Genomic DNA, 25327 nt, shown 5'->3' on the forward strand with positions numbered 1-25327 from the left:
AAATAAAAAAAAACCTAATATTTCAGTCCACCAAGTGCAGCTGACAGTCAACTTTGTTGTCTTATCTTTTTGCTCTTTTGGTCGAATAGCTCTTCAACTGTTTCTGTTGTTTTTCTTACATTCTCGTCTTTCAAATATCAGGCTCTGAGCGTAAATGATTAAGATCAACCCGGAAAAGCGCTTTGGACGCATGCAATATATATACCTTTTTTTCATTGTTTTGTTGTCAACAGTTATCTTAGTCTGACTTCAGTAACAAACTGTTTTCATAAGTGCTGTAATATGAAATGTATGACACAACGCAAGGAGGAGGATATAAGGTAAACTTTGTTTGCAAAAGAGGGGCGAAAGATACCAGAGGGTCATTCAAACTCATACATGTAGATCGAAAATAAACTGACAACGCCATGGCTAAAAAAGAAAAAAAAGACAAACAGACAAATGATAGTACTCATGAAACAACATAGAAAAATAAAGACTAAGCAACACAACCCCACCAAAAACTGGAGGTGATCTCATGTGCTCCGGAAGGGTAAGCAGATCCTGCTCCATATGTGGCACTCGTCGTGTTGTTTATGTTATTACACATCCGGTATATAGTCTACTTCGGTAGGTCATATTCATGCACAAATGAAAGGGGATTAATGTTACCACTGAAGGAACATATACAATATCATCTGTGAAACTGTTATTCCATAACGGCCACCCGTCTCGTGATGGCGTCTGTTACATTAACGAAGGGATGATTTTAACTTCACCATTTGGAACTCTTGGTTTAATAACTTCCTTGTGAGCAGCAATCCTCTACCAAGAAAATCCTGTATTGATAGGAAATACAAGATCGGGAAAACCGTATCAATTTAGAGATATATACTCAGTATGCAGGCGCTGGCTGCTAGAATGTGCACTACTAAGACCCTCATTGTCAATGTTTAGATGTAAGTCAAGATAAAGGCCGACTTAACTGTATCTGTTTTATCCGTTATCTCTTGCTCGATGGGATAGATGCGTTCAATATAGTCACAATAGCAATTGCGATAGTGGACAAAATGATACAGTAGTATTTGTTAACTCGTGCAAAGTTAGGATTTTTGGAAGGAAATACCTATGCTTCCGAATGTATATATAATATGCATGATTATTTATTTGTAACTCCGATTCTTCCACTTAAGCATGTTAAACTCACTTTCTCATTCATTGGTGTGGGAGGAATCAAACTTTAGAGATAAGTGCCAAAAAAAAAGTAGTCGACATTTCAAAATCTGTGCATAGACATTTGTTAACTCATTTAAGCTCTCCTGCTGAAGAAGCATTCATAAAAGTACTCCAGAGGCGCATTGTTTATGAAATGTAATGCGAGTTCTTTATGCTATCAATGCTAAAAAAAACCTTCAATTTTCGGAGAAAGCATATAATTTTTGTTTAGGTCTGATAAGTGAGCTGATGTTTCATACTAGAATCATAAAACAGTGTGGTCCTGGCAATTGATTGACGACCTAAACTATCACATTGACTGGGACAGATTAGGAAGTCGGTAACAATCCGGATTAATACGATGTGTTGATTTATATCAATAATATAAAATAAGCTATTTCTTAATGCTCACGCGTATTTCGACATTTAGGTTCTCCGTGACTCTCCTTATAGGCGTTGCGGGGCATATTAATTTTATGCCTTTGGTTCCTCTTTTGATTGGCTTTCGAATGAGGTCTAAGACATATAAGTAATAAGGGGCTGAAGAGTCGCAGCAGTCCATTCCATTAATCAAAAATGGCTCTTTCTTATTTAAATTTGGCATTCATGCTCTCCATAACCCCTAATATTGTTATTAAGTCACTTACTGTGTATACCCATTTTGTTCCATTATCAACAAGCTTTTAAAAAGTTTATTTACTGTTATGTATATAGGCGCTAGAGGCTCGCACCAGTCAATGCCATTAGTCAAAATAAGCAATTTCTTAATGTTTACGCGTATTTCGACATTTAGGTTCTCCGTTACTCCTCTAATATGCGTTGCGGAACAAATTTACTATATACAATTACACCTTGTGTACCTCTATTGGTAAGCTTTCGAATGAGGTATAAAATACATCTGTAATTATGGCCCGAAGTGCCGCAGCAGTCTTTTTTGTTATTCAAAGTTGGCTAATTCTAAATTTTCATGTGTATTTTGGTATTCATGACCTCTGTAACCTCTCTGATAGTCATTGCGGCACATATTTATCATATCCATGCATGTTGTTCTTCTATCAACACGCTTTCTAAGGGTGTATAAACTTTTCTAACAAAGGGACTAGTGGGTTGCATCAGTCCATTACATTATTTAAAAGAAGTTATTTCTGTTAATGTTCACGCGTATTTCGACATTTAGGTTTTCCGTGACTCCTCTAATTATGGAACATATTTACTATACACCTAAATGTATATATATTTTGCTCCTCTATTATTTAGCTTTCGAATGAGGTGTAAACACTATTTTTTTAATTATGGGATGAAGAGTCGCAGCAGTCCATGCATTCTATTATTTAATATATCCATTCCATCATCCAAAATTGGATATTTTTGAATTTTCATGCGTAATTTTTGGCATATAGGTCCTCCGTAACCCCTTATTGTCGTTGCGTCACATATTGTTTATACCCATTTTGTTCCTCTATCAACAACCTTTCAAAAGGTGTACGACATTTTCTGTATCTAGGGGCTGATGGGTCTGTTATATTATTAGAATAAGTTATTTCTTAATGTTCACGCGTATTTCGACATTTAGGTTCTCCGTTACTCCTCTAATAGGCGTTGCAGAACATATTTACAATTCACCTATTGTATCTCTATTGATGAGTTTTCGAATTGGGTATAATGTTTTTCTCTGTTTGTTTGTGACGTCTTTCCCCTAAATCCATTGTATGTTGGATGTGTACGGATTGATTGTTTAGTCTTAGAGGCATGATTTTTTTATTAGTTGTAAGTGGCTTTGAACTAGCTGTCAGAAAACTGCGAGTGCTCTCAGATCTGTTCATTGTGTCTTTTTGTGTCGGGATGTATAAGTACCCGGCCACGTCCACTTGTATGTTTTGTATGTTTTGGTCGATGCCACTGCTGGTGGAAGTTTCGTCCCCGAGGGTATCACCAGCCCAGTAGTCAGCACTTCGGTGTTGACATGAATATCAATTATATGGTCATTTTTATAAATTTTCTGTTTTCAAAACTTTGAATTTTTCAAAAAACTAAGGATTTTCTTACCCCAGGAGTAGATTACCGTAGCCATATTTGGAACAACTTTTTTGGAATTTTGGATCCTCAATACTCTTCAACTTTGTATTTATTTGGCTTTTTAACTATTTTGATCTGAGCGTCACTGATGAGTCTTATGTAGACGAAACGCGCGTCTGGCGTATAAAACTATAATCCTGGTACTTTTGATAACTATTGTCTATCTGATGAGTTAAGCCTTTTTCAGCTGATTTTTAATAGTTCGTTCTTATGTTGTACTGTTATACCACTGTCCCAGGTCAGAGGGAGGTTTGGGATCCCGCTAACCGTTGATGTTTTACCCCGTCACATTATTTAAGTATATGCCTGTCCCAAGTCTGGAGCCTGTAACTCGATGGTTTTCGTTTGTTTATGTGTTACATATTTGTTTTCCGTTCATATATTTACATAAATAAGGCCGTTAGTTTCCTCGTTTGAATTGTTTTACATTGTCTTATCGGGGCCCTTTATAGCTGACTATGCGGTATGGGCTTTGCTCATTGTTGAAGGCCGTACGGTGACCTATAGTTGTTAATGTTTGTTTCATTTTGGTCTGTTTGCGGGTAGTTGTCTCATTTGCAGTCATATCACATCTTCTTTTTTATAAAATATATGTATGAAAATACAGGCTAACTGGTCGCAGCAATCCATTCTTTTCTTTAAAATATTTTTTTTTTTTTTAAATGCACGCGTGTTTTGACATTTATGTTCTCCGTGACTTCTCTAATATGCGTTGCGGAACATATTTACTATGTACCTTATGTTCCTCTATTGATAAGCTTGCAAATAAGGTATAAGACATATATGTAATTTTAAAGTGTCACAGCAATCCGTTCCTTTATCTAAAATGTCCATTCCATTATTCAAAATTGGCTATTTCTGAATTTTCAATCGAATTTTAGTATTTATGTCCTCCATAACCTATCTTGCGTCATTGTGGCACATATTGTTTTATATCTATTTTGTTCTTCTATCAACAAGTTTTCAGAAGGTGTATAAAGTGTTCTGTCCGTAAGGAATGGCGGGTCGCAGCAGTCCATTATTCAAAATAAGCTATTTTTTAATGTTCACGCGTATTTCGACATTTAGGTTTTCCGTAACTCCTCTAATAGGCGTCGTGGAACATATTTATTATATACCTTTTATTACTCTTTTGGTGAGCTTCGAATGTGATATAAGATATATCTGTAAACTAAAAACAAGACAATGTATGATATTTTTTTTTTCAATGTTTTGGTATATATGTAGGTCGTTTATATCGTTTATTATCATTTACAAAGAAAATTCTGTTAAAATAGATAGGGAAATCACCTCGTTTAAGCTCCGAAAGTAAAAAAAAATAGATAAAGAGGAAAATTTCAAAGAGTGACTTTTTTCTAGTATATTAGTTTGAATATTTGTTGGATAGCACCAAATCGACGAGTTCCAAAATACGGCATAAAGACTAAGTACTAGTGTTACAGTCATTTTTTATTTTATTTCATAAGGCATTTTTCAATTTGAATAATTAAATATAAACTATATCATTATTTATTATTCATGATTTAACATAGAATAGTGAATAATGAACTATTTCATTAGTCATTATTGAATTCTTAATAATGAAAAATGAATAATGAACATACTTCAGCGCGGTAAATATTGCACATGCATTCAATGAATGTTCTCTCATTAACCTTGTTATAGTTTATCAATCATCAAAATTTATAAACCTCGAAAAAAATCTCAAAAACCGTGGACAATAAAAGTCGTCATATCAACTTAAGGTTTTTGTTCTTTATGAAATGGAATATCGCTCCTTTAGATGATACGACTCCCTTTTTACACCCTAATCGATTTAGAGCTGAACTATATTGATTCCAACAAAGAAAATCAGAAGATGGGTACCAAACGCATGTGTTTTGTTTTGATTTTGTCTGTTAGTTTGCTGTCTCAGTGATAAATATTTTACATCTTTATTCAATACTTACATAATTGTGTAATGCATATCAAGCGGCGTGCACAATAAGCTTCTTTTTCATAGAAAAGACAATCGTATAGGTTTAAGAAAGTTCACCAAATTATGAAGAAAGATTTTGATACTTTCTAAATAACTATTGCCAGAACGGCTTTGGGTGGGATTCCGTCTTTGGGAACGATCCACAATGCGGGGTACTAGCTCTTTATTCACACACAAGTCGGCAGTTCAATACAGTAAACATAAGCAAATTGGTAAAGTCCAAATTCATTTTATTAAGTCCAAATATAAAGTATCAGTATTACAACTTAGTTATTTTAAATCAAAAACAATGTATATGAATGCGATGGAAAATCCGAACGCAGTTCATGTGCTCTTGTTGGCATATCCAAACGGAGTCCCTGAATATACATTTATCTTTCTTTAAATACCAAATAGCGTTGCTTACAACAAAGTTTGTAATGGTCATTTCGTCAACAGAAATTAGATAACAAATTGAATACGTTTATCAAAGAGAATTACGATAGGTGATCAATCTATCGGTGAATTAAATTATGTGTATACATGTATTTGATATGACCGTATAAAAGTTGCATAACGAACTTGTAACATGTTTGCATTAGCTTAAAGTTTAAAAGGTTATTGACAAACAGAAATTTATGATCTTACATGTTTCAGATGTAAACAAATATTTCGGACATGTAAATTCATAGCGACTTTCGAGATCATTCTTATTATTGAATAAATTAAATACGCATGCAGTATACGAAATGTACATAATAGAAATCAATATAATTAGATAGTTTGAAATATAAAATTTAGTACCAAAATAATGTGTGACAACTATACGTTTTATTTAGAAAATATAGTGTGTAACAAATTTAAAAGGCAATTTCACTTTGCTGAATAAGCATTTAACATTTGCACACATCAACAAGGGATATGCACCTATTTTCAGTTTATTTTAAATTTGTGTTCACCTAATATTTGTTATGATAATACAATGTGTCGTTTTCAATGAAGAAACGGCCGTGTGGTACGCCAATTTCAAAATGATGTAATTAAAATGCCTACATTGCATATTAATACACTAATCAGTTTAGACAGGCAAGTGCACGGCTTGTAGAATATGGAATTTACGAAAATGTTTATTAGGTCGATGTTATTTGAATGTTACAAAATGACAATGTTATACATTTGTACTATCAATACGCAGCTCATCATAGTTTCTCTAATAATCCGCAGTGACTCTGTCTTTTCATAAGATTGACTGTAATTGCTATTTAAATCGGTTTAACTATATTAACCTTGAAACAACATCTTGTGTGTCCTAGCTAGCTATATACCTGAAGCCCAAAAGACTTCGACTTTTACTTCTAGTCTAACATCCTACAAACTGCCGTAAAATAAGTTTCATCATTAAGATTCTTGAACAGTCTATAAATACACATGGAAAAAGGTATTTTGAAATTGAAAATAAAAAACGCTCTATATTGTTTTGTGATATAAGTTATTGAAATAGGACTATTTAAACATTATTTAAACATCGCTTGAGTTTAATCGAAATAAATGTCGACTCGATAAGTTCTATTTACTGTTCCCGTAAACAGCATAACAACTGCGTTTATCCTCATTGTTTTCAACACATAACCTGGGTAAAGTCTCTTTTTTATTACTGTGCTATAATATGGATAATGCACAGTAAAAGTGTGCATAAACTACATCAGATATTTTGCACAGTGTAAAATACTCTGACCTGTAGGAGCAGACCCTGGATTTTGAAAGGTGTGTAATTCCATTTGATTTAAAAAAAAAAAACAAAAAAAAAAAACAAAAAAAAAAAACAAAAAAAAAACAACATCATCGTGTGTAGCGAGACTAGCAAAATTTTTGACAATTTTACGATTAAACACTGTATTTGTTTTCCATTCAATAGGTGGGAACTTAATGTATGATTTATTTTTGTATTCAATGTAAATCCAAATCAGTGTTTAAAAGTCCAACCGATAAAAACACATTTTTTTTGGTAATCTCTGGCAAAACTGTGATGTATATCTATGAAATGCAACTTATCTTAACTCAATAACCCTGTCAATTTTGATTTTTCTAACATATTCAAAAATTACACCAAACCGAACTAAAACTGTAGGTCTGGAGATGTAGATTATACGTCAATAGGACAGCAATCGTACAACAAACACAAGTTAAGGACATATATAGGGGGCAACATATAGTAGTATTCAACAATAGAGGTCTCTACACAATTTCGTCACTTTTTTATATAAAAATTGAGTATAAATTTAACAGAAACGATAAAAAAAAATCTACCATTAAATCGAATCCAGTTATCTTAAAACAATGTTTATTTATTATTATACAAATAATTTATCATATCTTATCCAAAAAAAAGGAGGCTAGTCTCTAAGGTTAAAAAGAAAATACGGCGTTGCATTACTTTTTTCATGTGTATATATTCATTGATTTTGAAATACAAAACACATAAAAAAAAATCATGATTTAGAAAGTTCCACCATGATTATATATATATATATATATTAGACGGCATGCAAAAACGTGAAAAAGACACCACAATACTGACAGTGACAAATGGGCGTCTAACGTTCAGTGTCAAATATTGTGTACAAAAATGGAGGAAATCTGATAGAAAGATATAGAAAATGTGATATGATAGTCAAATTGACAACTCACAGGACTTTCATGAGTAGTCAATGTTGTTAAACACACCCGTAGAAGCAATGGGCTGTCACTATTTGACCTTCAACCAAGAACAAACCACAAACAATACAGATTGCATGCTATTAAAATCCAAACATGAACAAATGCTAGTACTATGACTATGGATACAAATTTATTGCACCAGATGCAATTTTCGTCAAGATATGTCTATTGCAGTGTTGCTGATCTATACAATGTACTATGTATATGCATTCAGTTATCGCATCTCAAATTTATTCGTTCATAGTGTGTTAATTTACGTATTTTGATTGAGTCAAGCTTTCCAATTGATATTTTATCGCGTGTTTTTCTATGTTGTGACTATTGTCTCAGTAATAAGGAGAAGGTTTTGTACGTTTAATCCCGCTTCAAATGTTTGCACCTGTCCTCAGTCATGAATCTGATGTACAGTAGTTGTCGTTTGTTGATGTAATTATACGTGTTTTTCGTTTCTCGTTTTTGTTATATAGATTAGATCGTTGGTTTTCTGGTTTGAATGGTTTAACACTTGTAACTGTGGGGCCCTTTATAGCTTGTTGTTTGACAAGAGCCAATGCTCCGTGTTGAAGGCCGTACATTAACCTATAATGGTTTACTTTTATAAATTATTATTTGGATGGAGTGTTGTCTTATTGGCACTCATACCACATCTTCCTATAACCTAAATACCGGCTGGTTTTGATAAGTCATTAGATGTGCGATCATATATGTTTTTTGACATTCTTTACTTCAAGTATAATATCTTGTACTCTTTTAGATTATTATTTCGCACTGGGAATGTAAGACTATATATACTTGCAAGTGCAAAAAGTCCATAATCAATAATATATTTATTATGTTTTTAGTGGTCGCTTTTATGATAATCAGGTCTTTTAATATTTTTATTGACAAAGGGCTTGGTTTTCAAAAATATCTTTTGACTGAGCCATTTCTTATGATAGTTGTAGGACATGCCATAGTCATAAGATTTGTTTTCAAAACTGTCCAAAGTTACGATATGTCATAACATTTTTCGTAAATCTTAAATTGAGAATTGAAGAATTGAAGAGTTTTCCCGATATGACTGACCCGTCTGGTGATGGCCTTATGGTTATCAACTAAAATGTAAGTAACTTTCGGTGATTATTTTCATGTTAATTATGATAGAAATAATAGTTGTGTTGCTCAGTCGGCTAAATAGTAAAGATTTGTTTTTCTCCACTTCGTCAATTAAAATTTGGATTTCCTGCTACGTAAATCTTAGACTATTTTTCTTACCCATGATTTTGTATATAATTACTATACATATTATATCTTTCCTTATTTAGTACTTTATAAACGTTTTTTGCGCGGCATTTCGTTAAGTACAAATGTAGGTACTCGATGTACGAGTCGTTATATATTCACGATCAGATAATCATTCCGGTTCGAAAAAACATGAACGCAGAGTCGTAAATAATGAGAATGGTCATTTTTTTATTTGTTTTTCGTCTATTTAAACCAATGGAAATGTGTCCCTTAGTCATGACAGCCATACGAGCATCATGCAGAGGTATGACTACGTATCTTAGGACAGCTTTGATATACATTCTATGACATATCATATTTTCTCGGATACAAGAAATGGTATAATCAGGACTTTGGAAAGGAGACGTAGAATAGAATCTTTCGGCTAGCGGAGCAAAGCAAAAACCTTACTAACCCTTTATTGGCCGAAACATAAATTAGCACATATTTGACGGTTTGTTACGTGAACATATAGTGTAAAAGTGAAGTTAAATAGACAATAAATATAATATAAGTGTCTTTAAATATTAGCTGTATTTGTACGAGGCTAAGAAACAGGTGTAATGCGAGCATAACCCAGCTATTACTTCTGTTTCGAGCCGAGTACAAATACCGCTGATATTTTAAGACACTGAACAGTTATTAACTTTATCCTGAAATTAATTCTGTTATTGTTTGTCTTTTGAATGACACAAACAATCACTTTATTTTGCATTTATTTTCGATTTGAAATCCCCTGAGGCAAGAGTAGTAAAATTAAATCACATATTCAGCTGGAGATTGGTTATCAAAAAAAGAATCTGGAATGGTCAACAATAATACATCGCTCAAGGTGAATAGTTATCTCTTTTACTTTAATTTATTTCGAAAAACTAAGGATTTTCCTATCCCAGACATAGATTACTTTAGCCGTATTTGGCACGACTTTTTTGGAATTTTAAATCCTCAATGCTCTTCAACTTTGTACATTTTTGTACTTGTTTGGCTTTTTAAATATTTTTTATCTGAGCGTCACTGATGAGTCTTATGTAGACGAAACGTGCGTCTGGGTACTAAGTTATAATCCTGGTACTTTTGATAACTATTAACATAACAACTTATTTTAACAGTAAAAACAAATAACAAAACATTGTCCAATTTGAAACAGAAGTGTATGAGTTGTCTTACGCTTCAGACTTGACATTCACTAAACATGCATGCTAAAATTTACATGGTTGATTTTGTTACACATTCAAGTTTTGAAATCGACAATTGTCATCTGCTGTTCGTGTGTGTATGTTATCACAAAATTGAGGTAATTCGTATTGCTCTTATGCAATGTTTGAAAACAAACACAACGTATAAAAGTAATCGTTAATTCGCATAAGGTCAAACAATACGTCATTGGAATGCGACTGCAATACACATTCTGAGGTCACGCAGGTTCATACAATACTCAGTCCATCAGTGGGCGGAGCTTTACAGCAATATCTGTATAGTATACAGATACAAGATAGCGATATATGTAGGGCTGTAGGCTGTATCTGTATAGTAAAATAATTTTATTAGGGTAAAAATCATTGCAAGAACATGAAAGCAGAAATGTACACGTGCATAGTATATTTTACAAAACAGTGTGGACTATTCAACCTGTAGTGCTGTACCGCACAAGTAGTTCCTGTGAAATCAAAGTACTAGTAGGCTAACCGTTGGAAGGTCTAAACATATAACATATAAACACTTAATCTAAACACTTGTTTAAATCTAAACATGTTTAGATGCTAAACGCGTTTCAAAACGTACACAGAAAAAGTGTTTAGATAAGTGTTTAGGATCTAAACACTGTTTTTACAGTGTAGGACACAATATTGCAGGATAAAACCGGATCACTATCCTAGTCAAGTCGAAGGAGAGATGACTTATTGCAACGGTGACTGACGTTTGTTGTAAGATTAATTAGCATAACCTCACAGGTTTCTTGTTGTAAACAAGATTTACGGTCATTTAATGAAATGTAAGATACGACCGCGACTTAAATAAAGGAAGACAAACAAGCATTTTTTATTCAAATGTACGGTTGAAATGTTTCACCCAACAAGGGAAATGAGTGGTTCAATATCAACCAAAGGCTTTATACGAATGAGTCTTAAATGACAATTAAGTTGTGAATGACGGTTGAGAAAGGGGGATTCCCAGTAGGCAAGTTGCAGTCGGTCCTTGCAAAAAGGACTCAGTATAACATTTCGGCGAAACAGATTTTCCGGTTACAGTCATATCCTGTTAAAAACATTAAGGAAAAGAAGAAAAGTAATTCAAAAACCAACAAATGTTAAGGCACGTACCATTTGATTTTTAGGGGGATTGCCTGGGATTTACATGCGAAAAAAAAAAATACGTTGGTCTTCTTTTATAAAAATAGTAAAAATAAAAATTCAAATAATGAATTTGTTTGAAATTAATTTTGTCTTATAGAAAAACAAATGGACTAGATTACTGTTTTCAACCAAGGTACAATCATAGTTGTTTCAAAAACAAACAAGTTCAAAATTATCCCTACCCTTTCCTCTCCTTCCCCTCTGAGAAAAACAAATGGTCCGTACTATTGACTTTTAATTTAAAATAATAAATTAATAAATTTAAAAAAAGGAATTACTGACTGGGGATTATTATCAATCAGGCACAAATGGACTGGGGCGTGTGTGGTTAAACATGTTTTGTATGTAAATACTTAAGCTGTGGAACATTTTGTTATCATGTGACTGTAATAGAGTATTACCTTCTGTTGGGTGGAATTGTGAAATAGGGGTCAATACGTCCTTGTTCCATCCTTTGTCGCTTTAAAGGCATCATGCCTGTCATTTTTAACCTAAGCAATTCTGAATATTCGAGCGTCACTTGTGAGTCTTTTGTAGACGAAACACGCGTCTGGCGTATATACAAAATTTAGTCCTGGTATCTATGATGAGTTTATTAACTTTAATTATGACCGAGGGACGTTGGTCAACTCCACGGTGGCAATTTGCCAAATCATGTTACGTTGAAATATTAATCAATAATTTATTACACGTAAATAGAAACAAACAAATTATTTATATATAACGAATTGTCCCATACAAAATAGATATACGTGAAATGACAAGGTTAACAACGATATCTAGTGGGATTAATTATAGTATAGTCCTAATAAAAAGAAAAGTGCAAGTAAGAGGTGCGTACACCCGCTACGGCCCTCGTGATCTGCCACTGGTTATTCTGCCTAGTACCCGCAGTCATTCAGGGGCTTTGCTGGTTATTTATTTAGTGGTTTCTATAGTTAAGTAAACAATGTATTGTTCTGAGACCATCCTAAGACACTTCCTAGTTATATGACAGTTTCGTTGACACAGCCACAGATGTATTATAATTCTTCGGTCAATGTAAGCCCACGACGCAAAGACTCGAGGACTGACACAGATCCCTCTGCTGATAAATAGTTTATTAGATAGTTTATTTCTCATGAAACCATGAATGTACAAAGGTTATCCCATAATTTATCTGGGAAATGACACGTCGCCCCAACTGAGTGCGTGCTTGGGATCGGGTTGCAAATACCAATAGCCGACCAAGAACGACCCTAGTACTTCATACGTATACGTGCAAAGCATTCACGTTACTCATAGATTACCAGAGTCGAGCGACGTTAACTAAAAATATAATTGACTACTTTTGAAATAAAAATAATTTGGCCATGGCCAATCATCTAAGTTTAAACATTTCAAATATGTGACTCTGGATTCGTCGTACATTAAATTAACGTCAAGGTTAACACAGATATAATTGTTTACAAACCTTATCTAACCTTGAGCTATATATGGTCTGCTGTGAATAATACAAAAGGAATCATGAGTATACCTCCTGTAAGCAAAGCTTTAGGTGTATATACGAATCACCATGTCCATCCATTCGTGTGTCCGTGTCCATCTGTCATTTGGTCTGCATGTCTGTTAATTTGTCTGGTAAACGCAGCTCCTCCGTAACGAATGGATTGGTATAGAAGGATGGACGGTTATAGTACAAGACATGAGGATGTGCATAGAGTAGTGCGGAATTGGGGAATGCTATTGTGAGTAGACTCACAATTATAGTTTCAGCTTCCTTATTGTGAACATTACATTTTCTATGGATGAAGTTCCTTTATATGGAGGAAATATCCAAATTGATTTCATGTTATGAAGTTTACATGATTTATGTGGTAGAGGGTTGCTGCTTACAAAGAAGCTCATAAAACCTAGGGTATCGACCAGATAAAATTGCAGTCCTGCTTTGACTGATTTACGGACCCATCACGAGTTGGTTGAACATTAGGGGATATCTGAGACACGGATATTTTCCAAGTGTTGATACCACATTCCTCTGTAATCTTTTTCAAGTATGACATCACTTAGAATGCTCGAGACTTGTCAGCTGAATTATACATGACCATCAAGACTAGTGTCACATGTGGAGCAGGATCTGCTAACCCTTTAGGGGCACCTAAGACCTCTTCCAGTATTTGTTAGGTATTTGTTGATCCTTAGGTTTCTGTGTAGTGCTTTGAAGACTGGCGCTGGTCTTTTTTTATTGTTTGATTTTTTGCTATGACGTGTGTGCGATGTTAGTTTGTCTTCTGGTAATGAGTTTGATTGTCCCTTTGTTATAATGCATAAAAGAAAATTCCAAATACTTTACATAACAATATAAGCTGAGTATTGTAGTTGCCCTTATAGAAACATACAATATTGTTGTTCAAATAAGAAAAGACAACCCGAAACAAAGATAGAGATATGAAACAGCCACATGAAGTACTCTGGATTTATACTTCCCTATTCAAAATTCAACTCAATTATATATATTCTAGTATATAGTGTTCGGTAGGTGCATTAAAAACCTCAGAATCCGTGTTTTGGCGCTCGCCTATAGATAATTACAATATTGGGCAAAATTCAGAATGAAAACAAAACTAGAGGTTCTACAGAAAGAAAAACATCTAAATCATATCCTGAATTTGCTTTTGCTTAGATAACCCATTTCAAAAATGTTTAAAAAATTTACATTGAAGCAGAAACTTAACTTAACTTGGGATTTAGCATATATGCTGATAGAGAGGTAGCATTTAATATATATACCACTGTTATTGTTAATTAGATTTACAGGCGGAAAGACAGGGATATAAAAAAATAAGCCCCGCTGACAATTTGTCACGGAAACATTAAAATAGAGTCGATTTAAGCCAGGGTTACACATTCACGATTCTTAATTTAGATTTTTACTGTTGTCCTTGACAGGACAATTCTAGATTCGAATTTGTCCCAAGTCTGATTAAGATCCTGTGAATTGTAACTGAAAATTGAAACGTTTACGCGGCGTTCACACAGTGCCGATTATTGCTCCCGTTTGAAATCAGACATCGTTTAAACACGAAAAGTAAAAAAGTCGGATTCCACAATGATCTGGAGTGTCCTATTTTTGGCTAAATGCTGTTGTAAACGTTCGTTACATATTCGAACGGATCGAAGCACCCCAAATAGTTAGATGCGTCTCGTAACATTCGGGAACACTCATCCGATTTTGTCTAGTCGGATTACAATCTTGATTATGTCACGACAGACTCTGCTGTATCGGATCAAAATCGTAACAATGTTCTGAGTTACAATGTAGACTTTGTCCTATGGACCGGGCATGATCTGGTGCGATTTGTCATTGCTATGTTTTGCCGGTTGAATCCACATCCTGAATACGAACCGTCTGTGACGAAACCGTTCCGGAACAGTCCCGTTATTAATACGAAATTAGCAATAGGACCCTCGTCTGAGTCCTGAAAATTACAGAACACGATACGAGTCTATACAAAGCCGTTTGAAATGTTGTCCAGCAAACTGTGATAGGGTTGTGTTCCGACTGTACCTGATCATCCCAAATATAGAGACAGTTTTCTAACGGATATCTTCCATCAGCGTCGGTTCACTGTCTGGTCACTGTCTGATGTCTGTTGCGTCGCATACAGCTTAATAGGGACGCTGTCGAGATATATTCGGTCGTTTTTAACCATGGGAAAGATGCAAATCGGACTAAAATCAGATGGAGGACGGGATAATCGGTACAAGTTTGGATGGAAAATAATTGTTTTGACGCTTCCAGAACAAACTGATTGTTGTTGTGATTAAATGAAGGTTTTTCAAGTTTTAATAAAAGTTTTAATTTTAAACAGGACGGACGTACAAATCGTGAATGTGTGATCCAGCGTGTTAAGTAGACGCGTGACCTAACTGGGGTGTACTTTGGCGAACACTCTGGAAATATGACATACGGAAGATTCAATGAATGAATCGTCCAAGAGATAAACAAATGTTTTTCACTGTTTATAACGCGAAAGAAAGTTAGTAAGTTTTATTTTAAGCTGACATATGATATACATAATACCAGACAACAAATGAGCACCATTCGAGAGCTCTTTAACCGACTATCGCATGTATCGAAAATGTTGCGGTTTAAATATTTTCTATAAATGTACAGGTTGTGAAATTTTCTTGTTAAAACTGGTCAGGGAATTCTTCTTGACCCTTCAGCGTGTACATTCATAAACGGTCAGTAGAACACACATGCATTTTCTTTCACGGTCATCATTCGATCAATAACCAGTTATCTATTCTAGTGAATGAAAATTGATATTTTTGATGTTATATTTTTTCTTTAAATACAAAAATGTACATCTATAATATACGTGACATAAATTTTCATTAATCGACCGTGTTGACATCTTTTTGCGCAATTTTCTATTTAGGTAGACAATCATCCCTAAATTTTATTTGTATAAAATCAATTTCACCACGATGCAAGGCCAGCAAGTTATATGATTAGTGCACTAAAGTTTAACATTTACCTGTCAACTACTACAATTAACTACTCTATCATTTAACAAAAGGGCAATTGTAAGGTCTTTATTTTAATACAAATCGTTCTAAATCTCATTCTGTAATATATTATAGACTTTATTTGTAGCATGCAGATATCAAATTAACATTGTAAACCAGATATGGAAAAGTCATTGTTCGTTTATATCTACAGAAACACGGCACTCCAATAACTATTTACGTTGTTTGGAGAATTAACAAGTTTAACAATGTTTCATTTGGAGATAACTTACGAGACCAACACACTTCTTATTTTTAAGAGTTCAGTAATCTTAATTCAGACCAGAAGTGTAAAAAATGAGAATGGACCGAATTACATGTATATCATGACTTTCTCTGAAAATTGAAAATTTATTTTTTCAAACAAAAATTGGTAAAAAATCTAAACCAGGAAAATGTTGTTGTTTTATTATTATTTATTATTATTTTCGGAAAAAAGTTTTTTTTTTAGGAAAACGCAAATTCTTATAAAAATCAAAGCAAAAAACAAGAAAAAAACACTTATGAATTCTTCAAATAAAATAATATGCAAACATAGTTTTTGCTCTTATCATTCTTAAAACATAACCAATGTATTGTCGCCCTAGGCTCCACTGATACAGTTCCGGGCTCTGCCAATAACACCCACGTCTCGTTAAGGTCAACTCATTTAGATATTTAAAAATAAAGTCTAGACCATTAGTCCGATCTGTAAATGTATCAACTGTATATTACAGTGTGGGAAGCTGGGGACGGAACTGTATGGTTTTCTAATAGTTTGGTTATTCGGGAGACTTTCAAGCGGGGCTCCGACATATGACATATGAAGCTGCTTGATGAAAATTTTTATGAAATTCATCTTACTGTTTAACGTTTCTGCTTCAGGTTTCGGTAGCTAAAACATTCAACATATAAATATGAATCAATCAAATGGTAAAAAAAAAATATCCATCCTAACGTGTTCTTTAGGATGGAGGAGCTCCGAGTAAAACGATCGAAACTGCCACACAAAAGCGATACAAAATGTCAAAAAAACATCAAGAAAACAATCGTTACTACCAGAATGTTCACGTGTACCATTTCTGGTATATTATAGTCTTACCTGTCTTGATGATTTAAAACCATTGTCGCAGTAAAAACCCAAATACATTATTTTTATCCATGTCGAATAGTTTTCTTGAATCGCTTGCGATCTAACTGTACAATCACTTGAAACTTTCCTGTACAATCACTTGAGAGCTTTACTCTGCAATCGTTGGCAAACTATACTATCCATACTATACTTCTATACTGGTTCATAAAAGTTTTAATCAAGCAACTTGTTTTTTGTCGAATGTCGGAACCCCGCTTGACATGTACAGTCTCCCGAATTACCAAAATATTTAAAAACCGTACACTGTGTATATACTTTCCAATGGTTACATTTTGACTGATAGTTAGATTGTACGGCAGTATGTTTCCCCTTGTTTTGATTATGGTCGAATTATACCAGTCTTTTTTGTTTTGTTTCAGAATTGCAGGGCAATATACAGTTACTGATCTTTTATGAACACAACGATTAGAATTAAAATACTCATAGGTAGAAAAGGTAGGAAAAAGCGATCGTCAACTGAACTTTTTTTTCAGTATTTAGGAATGATATATATACTAGCCACAAAAGAAACGATACCTGATTTTTATCAAAAATATCTACTTTATTTTTCAACAATATTGTTTTTGTTTTGTATTTTATGAAACAATAACATCAAAGCACACAAACTTAACAAAGATAACAAATCAAAAATAATTTTCCTTATTGCACGGACTGTTGAAGTTGTTGTTGTCAAAACCAAAAGTTGAAGAGTAAATATCGCGTATGGCCACCTCTTGCGTCGATAAAAGCAGTTAATCGCCGACGCATTGATCCAAGTAATCGTTGAATAAATGCTTGTTGAATGTTATTTCACTCTTCCACTAAAGCGGCTCGTAGCTGGTTGACTGACTCTGGTGGTTGATGACGTCTGCGAAAACGTTTATCAAGTTCATCCCATAAATGTTCAATGGGTGATAGATTTGGTGATAAAGCTGGCCATGGAAGAATGTCAATGTTATTTTGTCCAAGATATTGTGTTGATACACGTGCCACGTGGCACCTAGCATTGTCCTGTTGGAAACTATGCCGATTTCTATGCCTTGCAATGAATGGTTGTACAATGGGAGAGAGAAATATATCACGATAACGAACTCCAGTAAGGCTTTCGTTAATGAACGTCAAGTCAGTTCGTCCACAATGCGTGATTCCTGCCCAAACCATCACACCACCACCACCAAAGCGATCACATTCATGTACACACGCGTCTGCATAACGTTTATTTTGACGTCGGTTCACTCTCATTCTGCAATCACTTCTACGTAAGAGAAATCTTGACTCATCGCTTATAATGACGTTTTGCCACCTTACACGATTCCAATACAAATGTGCATTTGCCCAATGTAGGCGTGCAGTTCGATGACACTGTTTTAGAATGGCTCCTACTACTAGACGTCGTGAACGTAAACCAGCCTCTCTTAGCCTATTACGTACTGTTTGGGCTGATATCCTTGGATAATGGCTTCCAGGTGATTGTCTAGCGGTAATTGTAGCTGGTAAAAAAAGATTCCTGAGATGTGTGAATCTTATTCGACGATCTTGGCGTAACGTCGTTTCTCTTGGACGTCCACTACGTCGTCTGTCATTTGAGAACCCAGTCTGTCTTAGACGACTCATTGATCCTGTTATTGTCAATTTAGAAACACCAACGTTGTTTGCGACGTCAATATGACGCATATCTGCTTGTACCATTCCCACAGCTCTATCACGCTCATGTTTGCGAGGCATATGAAATTCCCTTTTGTGAATGTCACCTTCAATCACCTTTTGTTTACCTGTGTTGACCGGATATTTAATCACCCTCATTAAATTGAAAACCCCTGTTCGGACGGCATAAATGTGGTTCGGCTCGAATTCAAAAAGACGCTAAAATGACGTTATTGTCCGGTAAAATAAAAACAAAAGTGCAGTACCCTACAGACTTATGACTCTTTTCGAACATATAACTAGTCGCAATAAATATTATTTTGTCAATAAAAAATATTATGAAAAAATGTTGGGTATCGTTTCTTTTTTTGATTTGTATATAGATTCTACCACTGCATCGAGTGTAATACGATATTTATCCATTCGAGACAGTTACATTTTCAAATTTTAAGTCCGAGCCGCCTCAGTAAGGACTTTTAAATTGATAATTTAACTGTTGAGAGTGGATAAATATCGTATTACACGATATTTGGTGGTGGAATCTGTTTCTCTAATGATTTTCTAACATTATGCAGGCAAACATATTCTTTCTTTTCGAATGATCTGCAAAAAGATGTGTTCTTTCTATGTGACGTCGTCAGGCATGGTCGCCTTTTTCATGCCGTCACAATAGGAAATTCAGAGGAAAGCAAGAAAATTCGACGTCACAATCTGATTTTAACCAATGAAGTACTGAGATCAAACGAACCACACGTTGATTAAATTTTTGGTATACAATGGGTGCAGAAAGGGATAAATTGACGAAGAATTAGAGAAATATATATATATGTCGTGTGGTCTAGCGGGACGGCTGCAGTGCAGGCGATTTGGTGTCACGATATCACAGTAGCATGGGTTCGAATCCCGGCGAGGGAAGAACCAAAAATTTGCGAAAGCAAATTTACAGATCTAACATTGTTGGGTTGATGTTTAGACGAGTTGTATATACATTATGTACACAGCCATGTATCACCATCATTGATGGCGATCCGATGGATACATCTGTTGTAGGGTTGTCACTGACTCAGACGTACTTATGAATATAATTATTTTCTGTGACTGTATCTTACATTAATTTGTAGGATCCTTTACTATAGATAATTTAGCTGATCTGTAACAATAACATCTTCATGCCTTATATATCATGTACTGTAGTACGCCGCTAGATTAAAACTGACGTGGAAAGGTAACATATGGCCACCGAAAGCTCTTTTTTTGAGAGCCCAGGTGGTCGTGTGGTCTAGCGGGACGGCTGCAAAGCAGGCGATTTGGTGTCACGATATCACAGTAGCATGGGTTCGAATCCCGGCGAGGGAAGAACCAAAAATTTGCGAAAGCAAATTTACAGATCTAACATTGTTGGGTTGATGTTTAGACGAGTTGTATATATATATATATATATAATTAGTTATCAAAAGTACCAGGATTATAATTTTATACGCCAGACGCGCGTTTCGTCTACATAAGACTCATCAGTGACGCTCAGATCAAAATAGTTTAAAAGCCAAATAAATACAAAGTTGAAGAGCATTGAGGATCCAAAATTCCAAAAAGTTGTGCCAAATACGGCTAAGGTAATCTACTCCTGGGGTAAGAAAATCCTTAGTTTTTCGAAAAATTCAAAGTTTTGTATACAGAAAATTTATAAAAATGACCAAATAATTGATATTCATGTCAACACCGAAGTGATGACTACTGGGCTGGTGATACCCTCGGGGACGAAACGTCCACCAGCAGTGGCATCGACCCAGTGGTGTAAATAGTTATCAAAAGTACCAGGATTATAATTTTATACGCCAGACGCGCGTTTCGTCTACATAAGACTCATCAGTGACGCTCAGATCAAAATAGTTAAAAAGCCAAATAAATACAAAGTTGAAGAGCATTGAGGATCCAAAATTCCAAAAAGTTGTGCCAAATACGGCTAAGGTTATCTACTCCTGGGGTAAGAAAATCCTTAGTTTTTCGAAAAATTCAAAGTTTTGTATACAGAAAATTTATAAAACTGACCATATAATTGATATTCATATATAAGTAACAATAACATCTCCATGCCTTATATATCATGTACTGTAGTACGACGCTAGATTAAAACTGACGAGGAAAGGTAACACACGGCCACTGAAAGCTTTATTTTTGTAGAGCCCATGTGGCCGTGTGGTCTAGCGGGACGGCCGCAGTGCAGGCGATTTGGTGTCACGATATCACAGTAGCATGGGTTCGAATCCCGGCGAGGGAAGAACAGAAGATTTGCGAATGCAAATTTACAGATCTAACATTGTTGGGTTGATGTATAGACGAGTTGTATATATATATATATACATATTTATCAATTTGATCATTTTTAGAACAAGCACTAGGCCACCGGAAGCTAAATTATTAATTCAATCTAGATGGTCTAGAAAGAGCGATCGGCAACTTGAATATTAAAAAAAAACATTATGACGGAATTTAAAAAGAAGTAGGTAGGAAAGTGCGATCTTTAAATGTACAATGTAAGTCTGTCAGTGGGGCGGCGGGGGGGGGGGGGGGGGGGGGGGGGGAGGGGGAGGGGGGGTTCATTTCTCAATAACATCAAATAAACTTATCATAGATACCAGGACTAAATTTAGTATATACGCCAGACGCGCGTTTCGTCTACAAAAGACTCATCAGTGACGCTCTAATTCAAAAATGTTTAAAAGGTCAAATAAAGTACGCAGTTGAAGAACATTGATCATTTTGGCATTCCACCTTTTCAGCTTTTTTTTCTTGATGCATCTCTACGTCATATTGTGAATGATGGAAAGGGCGATTGTTATTAATATATATATCAATATTAATTCGATTTCAAGTTATTTTTATAACGCAGACAGAAATATCTGTTTCTTTTTTTAGCCATTACTTGGCGTTCATCGACTCCGTCTGTCGTCGTCGTTTCCGTCTGTCGTCGTTGTGCGTCTAGTGTATTCTATTTCAAACAAAGTTCTATCAACAAATAAGTTGAATGACCAATATTGTCAATTTTCCCCTAAAGTTGTTATTGCCCTTTTAAAAAAATCACAATTTGTTCATTTAATCTGCTCCTTTGAAACTGCTGGAACAATTTCAGCCAAATTTGGGCCGAATGAGTTTCAAAGTATCTACTATAAATTTTATATTTAATTTCTTTGTCAAGAACCATAGCAACTAGGACTAAAATGGAACATATGGGTAAAGTGCATTTCTTTGATTTTGAAGAAAATAAGACAGATACAAATTTTAAGTCATTGATTAATGTACTATATTGAAAAACAAACAAAAATCATAGATAAAAGAATTACAGGTGAAAGATTCAAGTTCTTGAGAGCTTCTTGTTGGTTTTTTTGTCAACTTTTATTTTTCTGTTTCATAATTGTAAAAAGAAAGTTTATTTTTTTATTCAAGTGAAAATGACACTAAATCGAAGGCGTGAAGGTGGGAAAGAGCGATCGTCAACTTAAATTTTCTTCTAAGTATGAAGTTTGTGACATAATTAACGGTTGTGGGTAAAAAAGATAATTTTTGCAGCTTTTTTTCTTTGATGCACATCACTATCCTATTTTTAATGATAGGAAAGGCGATCGGGTTTTATCTATGTTTGCGGCTAAACGTTCGATATGATGTTGTTCTAATAACAAAGACAGCGATATGTTTTCTTGTTTTTGCTAATAATCTTTTTTCTATGTCATAATTGAAAAAAAAAAACTTAGTGTGATTGGTTTTTTTTGTTTGCAAGTGAATATTAATTTACTTTAAGGTACAAAAGATCAATCAACAACTTAATTTTTACCTAGAGAATAGTTTATGTCAGGATGATTACATTATGAATATTTTGGTATTCTGCCTTTTCCAACTTTAACACACATCATTATCTTTCTTGTGACGTTCTGCTTATAAAAATGTAGACAGCGATAGTTGTATATATTTTCATGTTTCTATGTATTATTTCAACCTTTGTCTCACTCTGTGTCACAATGTGTAGTGTTCGACAAAAGGAATGTCATTCGTATGGGAATTTATGATAGAATAACAAGATATAAATCGTGTATTCGTATCTGTAATTTTATAGTCGTTATCTTTAAAGCAAATCTATAAAACTATCCTATACATTTTAAAAGTGATGGGCGATCATTGGTTAAATATGTTTGATTTGGTTTTAACCGTTTAAATCTCTGGTTTAGAGTTCTGTTAAGAATGAACACAGCGATAGTTTGTTTGTATGTTTTTTTCTACAAAAACCTCCTTTTTTGTTTTAATCGGAAGGAACATTTCGTTATGAATAACGTTGTTTTCGTCAAGAGAAAAAATACGTTTACATTTTAACAACTTAAATTTATTTTAGCAATGGACATTAATTTTGACAAAATAAAATATTCAGATAATGTTTGCTTTCCGCATTTTTCATCCAACTCTCTTTCAATGTCCAACTTCAATAGTTACACATCATTATCTTTCTTGTTAAATTCTGCTTAAGTTCGCTCTTTATTTGAGAATACTCTTTCTGGGTAGTTATTGCATGATCACTGCATTATTGTGCAAGTTAAAGACTTTGAAATATTAAACTTGCACGGAAGGTAGGAAAGTGCGATCGTCAACTGAATATTTTCTTAGTTTGGAATTTAAGAAATGATGTAAACGGTTGTACATGTACGTAAGAAAGAGCGATCTTTAGCTTCAAGTTATTCAGTAAGGGTTTCATGACACAATTACATAAATAAAAGGGCCGAAATATACCAGTGGCTTTGAAATGATTTTCAGTAACTGCAAGTACTCTCAGATCTGTACTTAGTGTCTTTATGTTATATATAAGATGTTACATGGACAATCATACCACATCTTCATTTTTTATAGTTTTTATTAGGGACAGGCCGCTGGCTGAGCAAACAAAAAAAGGGGGGGGGGGCAATCATGCTTCGGTCATTCCATATATAATCAACCAAATTGTCATACAAAAGGTCCTACTTGGACCCGCCTTTGCCACTAAATAGTCCAATATTTCCAAAAAAGGCGTTAACCTCCAATCAATCAACCAATCTCTGAAATACATCAAGTTAATGTTTTTGGTGGGGTTCGTGTTGCTTATTATTCAGTTTTATATGTTGTGTCGTGTGTATTTTTTTTGTCAGTTTGTCTTTTTCATTTTTAGCCATGGCGTTGTCCCTTTTTTCGATTTATGAATTTGACTGTTTCTTTGGTATCTTTCTTCCCTCTTTTATTAATGCCTGCGTCACACTATCCCGATTATTATATACGATGGACACCCGAATGGGAAAATTTTAAGTTCGTACGAAGTTGTTCCCGATCTCGTTAAAATACCAAAAAGAGACCGAAGCAAGAACGATGAATAACGAAGTCTATACGATGGTGCCGAAATTATATATGATAGCAAAAGATGGACATTTGAAGGTTACCGAAGACGTGTATTTAAGCTTCATATCTCAGCCGAAGCCTACACGATGGATCACGAAGGCTATGTACACGATGGATTACGAATGCTACACGATTGATTACGACGATGGTGCGAAAACAAACAAGATGCATAAAGGTAAAATACATGTATGTACATAATAAATGTATGAAAACGATCAAAACGGCGTTCTACCTGTTTTGATTTTTTTATGGTACGAACATAATTTCGACAACATATCGTATCTGTACAAGGCTGCCATGCATGGGGGAAATCGATCTGTTTGTCTAATTCTTATGAAACTTAGTTTATTGTCCCCTCGCCTACTACATGTAAGTTGCGTGTAGATTAACTGTTATGGACACTCTAGAACAAAAATGCTCAAAACTTGGTATGGTGTTACTCGTTAAGAAAATCTTAAGCACTATTGACTTTAAAGTTCAAAGGTCAAGGTCACAGTGGCAGTTGTAATACATGGCAATATCACCCTTGTGGACACTCTAAAACCATTATGCTTCAAAACACATTTGGTATGTTCTTCCTCCTTGTAATGATCTGATATTTTTTACGTACAATTTACCATTTTCTGCATGTATATGACACATATAGTGTCCATATTTTTCCACAATATGTGATATACGAGGACATGCCAGGCTCGGCATTGCCTTGTTTGAACTGTAAAATGTGTCTACTAGTCTGAATAATCACCCATATTTATGCCCATGTTTTCTGGTCTATCTTAAAGGTAAGGTAATGCAAAACGAGCTCTTTCCAGTTGAATATCATTATAATATAGACACACGGAAGGATGTGGGGAAATCATCAAATGCGACAAAATATGACATATAGAAAACAAAATGGTTATGGAGTAAACATTCGTGTGACAACAACTCAAACGATACATAAATAATCAGAATAACGAAGAAAAAGTTGGTTTCCCTATATACATGTACCTGCAGTGTTGGTGTACGAGGCGCATTTATGATTTTCATTATGTTACTTGATATGAA

The sequence above is a fragment of the Mytilus trossulus genome, chromosome 5 (assembly GCF_036588685.1).
Source record: "Mytilus trossulus isolate FHL-02 chromosome 5, PNRI_Mtr1.1.1.hap1, whole genome shotgun sequence".
Lineage (NCBI taxonomy): Eukaryota > Metazoa > Mollusca > Bivalvia > Mytilida > Mytilidae > Mytilus > Mytilus trossulus.